Source organism: Erinaceus europaeus, chromosome 15 (assembly GCF_950295315.1).
Source record: "Erinaceus europaeus chromosome 15, mEriEur2.1, whole genome shotgun sequence".
Lineage (NCBI taxonomy): Eukaryota > Metazoa > Chordata > Mammalia > Eulipotyphla > Erinaceidae > Erinaceus > Erinaceus europaeus.
The window spans coordinates 69,340,618-69,346,617 of record NC_080176.1 but is presented as its reverse complement, the minus strand read 5'-3'; positions in this window follow the sequence as shown (position 1 = coordinate 69,346,617).

The following is a 6,000-nucleotide window of genomic DNA, read 5'->3' as shown; positions in this document are numbered from 1 at the left end:
AATTTACTTATCTGGGGGATGGGCAGGTTAGGTCCCACATTGGTTGGGCACCATATGCCAGTCCCTGTTCAGGGCGCCAGTTGCCAGTCTAGCTTCGCAAGCGGGAGAGAGATGACCAGGGACTCATGGCTGAACTGGGAAGCAGTATCTCATTTATTAATCAGATACATCGCCTTTTATGCATCTGTTCACCAGAAGTGACAAGGGAAAGGAAATGATTAGGAGAGGGTGCAGAGCAAAAAAAAGAGCAGGAAAAGAACATAGAAAGCTTCCATCTAGCCAGTGGGGATTAAACCAATACCCTGTAGGCAGGGCGGGACCCAGGTAAAACAGTGATTATGTAAATAGACCACATTGTAAGTAATATAAGCGAACCTAATGTGATGATCAAAATAGAAGGTCTTATAAGCAGAATTTAGAAGCATACCAACATTTCCCCCTTTCTTTTTAACTAATGGCCATAGGATCAGGAGTGTGGGGTGAACAGAAACCTATCTCATACAGGCATTTTCAAAAGAACTGGCAGAAGACATGGAGGAAAAAGTAAGAGAGCAGCAAGAACCAGTGTGATGCCAAGGGGAGGCTTGAGGGGGCGTTTCCTGCCTCAAAGGGCAAGGCCTATCAGGTGAAAGGGCATTTCTTGCCTCTGGGAACATCTCTTTCTTCTGGGGGCATTTCATGCCTCAAAGGGTGTTTCCTGCTTCTATGGGCATCTCTTGCATCTGGGGGGCGCTTCATGTCTCAGAGGGCATTTCCTGCCTCTGTGGGCATCTCTTGCCTCTGGGGGCATTTCATGCCTCAAAGGGCATTTCCTACCTCTGTGGGCAGGACCTAGTAAGGAGGGGGGGTTCCTACCTCTGTGGACAGAGCCTGCAGGCAAGGAGGCATGACCTATAGAATCCCCAAGGCTGCTGGCTGCAAAGTCCATGGACTGCTGTGGTCAGTCTTTGAGAAATGCAGCAGTGTAAAGGGAAACTGCTGTAAAGTTGTGTAAAGTGTCCAAGAGGTGTGCCAGTAAGTTCAACAGAAGTGTCAGTCCAAAGCAGATGACCACGGATAAAATGCCAGGGGATGAAACGCTATATGTCTGTCTCGATGGGGAAGGTCAACCACTGTAATTCCACTTTTCTGTCGAGAGTGAGCTTTGGAGTCTGTGAATCAGTTTCTTCAGGTCATGCCAGGTCACATCATTGGTTTCGGGAGGGGCTGCTGTAGTCATGCCATCTTGTGGGCAGTGTCAGAGAACAGGGATCCAAATGAGAGAGAAAGAAGGAAAGATGCCTGTTGCAAGCAGTGGATTTGTCTTACAGGCACTGAGACCCAGCAACAACCCTGGTGGAAGAGAAAGAGAGAAAGAAAGGAAGGAAGGGAGGGAGGGAGGGAGGGAGAGAGAGGGGGCGTGGCCTATAGAGTCCCCAAGGCTGCTGGCTACAAAGTCCATGGACTGCTGCGGTCAGTCTTTGAGAAACCCAGCAGCATATTCCCTAGGAATATAGACAGGCAAAGTAAGTGATGATATTTTAATTTAGGGAAAGGAGATAAAAGACACAAAATTTTGACAATGAGCAAGCAAAGAGTTATCAGATAAATATGCTCATGTTAGTGCATTTACCTATTTTCTTTCTCCCTGGCTTTTTCTTTCTTTCTTTCTTTTTTTAAAAGCCTTTTTTCTTTGTGATCAATAGTGGTTTACAAGATGGTAAGATTAGATGGTGTAGTTCCACACCACACCCACCACCAAAGTTCTGTGCCCCCACCCTCCCAATGAGAACCACCATAGCTCTCACGAAGTCCTAGAGATTGTTTGCTTCTAGATTTCTTGTTTCGTTTGTATTTTTTGTTTGTTTTTACAAGTTCATGTGTATCCGTTCTCTAGATTCCACATATGAGTGAAACCATCCAGTAGTTATCTTTCATCTCAACATCTCTTTACCTTTCTGTTTATTTTGCCAAGCATAATTGGTCCCAAAGGACACAGTATCATCTTTGTAATTGGACCTTGCTAAAGCTCAGACCCTGGAACCAGATTGTCACTATGACTTTCTAGCAGTGTAATCACCTGATCAGTGAAATCACCTGATCTCTCCAAACTCCACTTTCTGGTTCTTAAATAGAAATTATGAATCTAAGAGTTAAAACACAAAAAGCATTTACTTTTAAATAATCTGTCTTTTCATAGTCACCATTCAAATTATGTTTGCTAGTTGACTCCTCCAGGGCCTAGTATATGACCTGGTCTATAGTATGTGCTCAGGAACATGTATAATGATAAGTTCATGAGTAAACGCATTTGGGGGAGGGGAAAATTCATGTTCTCTTTGCATCTCTCCCAGGACTTAGCACAGTAGTATGATTAATAGATTTGTATTTAAATAAAAGCTGCAAGGTCAAGCTTTCTACATAAAATGAGGAAACAGTGGTATTGGGTTACATTATTTCCCAGATTCCCATAAAGATGTTTCTGGCAAGAGATCCTACCTTCAAATCATTTTATTCAAAATTCTCTCTTTGGTTGGCTATTTAATACATAAATTCACACTACACAACTGAGCTTTCTCTAGACTTTATCTTCTACAAGAGAGGGATGAACATAGATGGGAGTGTGAAGGACATATATCATCCACTCCTAAAATACTGATTGACTTTCTACAAAGTAGGTTGGTGCCACACATATTTCCTGTACCTTCGAAATCATTCCTTAATGACATCTCACAGAAGCATTAGAATTTTGTAATTAATCACTGGTTTGTGAAACCTGCCTAAGAATCAACCATTATATGGTGTAAACCTGTTCAGAAATTTGTGGGTGGAGTGTAGGGGATGGATATTCCACTAGGATTAGCACCAGTACTAAGTAAAAAGAATTTATTTGCTACAAGAGTACACTGGTTTTCTGTCAGATATAAAGACTGTAAATCACTTAGACATTCTATACTCAAGAGAACTTTAAACATAGGATAAGAATGTAAATCTAGAGATTGGAATATCAAAAAGAACTCTGTAAAGATTTTCTGTTAGATTTGGATTTGAGTTCTAATGTCACTCCCCTGTCAGCAAAAAAAAAAAGACAAAAGCCACTCAAAAAGCCACTTTCTAGATTACACTAAAAGAGCATAGAAAAAGTTTATTAATTTCATAAAAACTTTCTAAGTTCCTATGATGAACCTGGTTAAAAGTAAAACACTAGACTAAAATTCTAACTTTTGATGCAATCTCCAAAAAAACATTAATAGAAACTGCAAAATTTTATAAAGTAGGTGGTGTTATCATTCTAGAGCTAGTTATATTTATTATTTAAAGATAACAAAAATAAATCTTCTAGCAGTTGTTCATGGATAGTTGTATATATCCTGCTCCATGGGAAATACTCACCTTCCTCTCCATTTCCTCTGTATGTTAATTTCCCTCTCAGACAGGTTTCCTCTGACCATTCTAAGATACAGCTTTTGTACTTATTTTTCAAACCATTTTTTGTTTCCTTCATAATAAATATTATAATCACACATTACCTGTTTATTTACTTATTGTTATTTATGCCACAGAACATACATTCCACAAGGTCAGGGATTATTCTTTCTTTTTTTTTTTTTTTTTTTTTACTGGATAGAAATTGAGAGGGGGAACAGATGGTGGCACACCTGGTTGAGCGCATGTATTAGAATGCGCAAGGATCCGGGTTTGAGCCCCCAGTCCCCACTTGCAAGGGGAAAGCTTTATGAGTGGTGAAGCAGGGCTGCAGGTGTCTCTCTGTCTCTCTCCCTCTCTATCATCCCCCTCCCTCTTGATTTCTGGCTGTCTCTATCCAATAAATAAAGAATCATAAAGATTTGACTCAAGTTCTTAGTGTTTTTCTGCATTAATTATTTATGCAGATTTATAGGCAAATGATTCAGCATATATTATGATTCAGCATATCATCTGGTTCAATTTTCACTAAAATTACTTTTCCAAGTATATGTTGTTAACCACATTTTCCAGGTAAGTAAATGGAGGCTCAAAACCTAAATGGTGATTAACAGGTCCTGTCATCTATTTCACCACTTCATCCCTACAAACTGAAAATAAAGTTCCCAGGAAGCAAAAAAGTAGACAGAAAGCTAAACGAAATGGTTCTTGCCAAATACGGAGATGAGAGTTGACAGTACATAGTAGTAAAAATTGACCTCTACAAAGAACCAAAGATATCAAGAAAGAATCCGAACAGCAAGTTAGAAGAAGCTTAGGCTTGGTCTGGGAAAGTCATTTGTTTGTTTTTGTTTTACCAAAGCACTGCTTAGCACTGGTTTAGAGTGGTAAAAGGGGATTGGACCTGGGACTTTGGAGCCTCAGGCATTAGAGTCTGTTTGCATAACCATTAAGCTAGCTACTCCCCACCTGGGGAAATTATTTTGTTTAAAGTGTTTGTGCCTTGAGTTTCTCTGCAGGTCAGTAATAATTTCTGAACCTAGTTAATCTCTCTTTCTCTTTCTCTCTCCCTCTCTCTCTCTCTCTCTCTCTCGTCTTCCTTTCTGATCTAAACCTAAGTCTTTTCTTTCATCCTAAGAAGACTGAAAGACACAAAAACCAAACAAGTAAAGACTGTCACTTTGTTCACAGAAACAGGATTTAGCTTTTAATGTGGTCTGAACTGAGTGCTTTAGAATCAGGCTTTCATGAATGTATATTGCATCTTGCTTTGAAGAATAGAGCTCTGGTCCAGAAATCTGCAGTAAATCAATTTGTTGCAGAATTCTGTTTAGAACTACAATTATCTCCTCTTATAAAACATAATCTTCAGGCTAAGACGGGCTGCAAAAAATTCCTCTGGTGGTGTGTGAGCGCCATCTGATGTTCAGAGGCAGCTTGGCTTCAGGCTCAGATCTGATTTCAGGCTCACTATCATCCTACTAAAGTCACTCACTCATATTCCATGGACTTCCTTGCCAGCGAGGCGTAGACAATGATAACTTCTTTAAGCTGATGTTCCTATTTTTCTTCATGTCAATTCATCTTACACATGTGGCCTGAATCTTTTCAAGGCACAGCTTACATACTATATTTCACTCATTCAACTAATATTTATTAAGCACCTACTATGTGTGGCATTCCATTCTTAGTAATGCAGAAGAAATTCAATGAATGGGGGGGGGGGGGAAGTACTTGCCCAATCCCCCCAAAAAGTTTTATCTACACTGGAGATAAAACATTTTAACAACTACTATTACTGGATGACTTTAACCCTGTGGAATATAAAGGACTGAAACACATTAACTTGCAAAAAAAAAAAAAAAAGAAAAGTAGCCAACCAGTCTCTAAGACCCTGGAAGAAAGAATTATAGCGGTTAACCTTAGGGGTTGGAGGGTGTTGTTGGGCACAGATTATATTATATTACATTATATTATATTATATTATATTATATTATATTATATTATATTATATTATATTATATTATATTATAATCTTATAAATCACCAATTAAAAAAGAAGACCATGGAGAGGCAAAAGGACATAGTTCAAATGTCTATGACTTAGACGGGTGGAATTTGGATAATAGTGAAGGACTGAGAGAAGCAGATTTTTGTTATTTATTATTGGTCCTGTGCATTGAAAGCAGGCCTTATATACACAAAACATATGCTCTACACTGAGCCCACAGAAAGGCAGAGATCTTAGCTTCTCTCTGGATGAAAAAGGCAGTCAGTATTGTATTTTTTTTTTCCACTTAGGGCATGGGAGTTTATAGTACAGTTGTTGACACATAGGTACAACCTGTTCTGTCTACATAATTCATGACTGCAAGTCTCCCCCCAACATAGACCAGGACTCCAAAGTCCCTCAATCCCGTCCTCATCCCTCCTTCTCCAAAATCCTTCAGCTAAGTTTCAGCTCCTGTTAACCCTATTATCCTTGCTTCTTAAGTTCCAACTATGAGAGGTCATTTAGTATTCCTACTTCTTTTTCTTTCTTATATCAAAAAGATACCTATAAATTCTAGTTAAGATATAGGAAAGGAAATGACT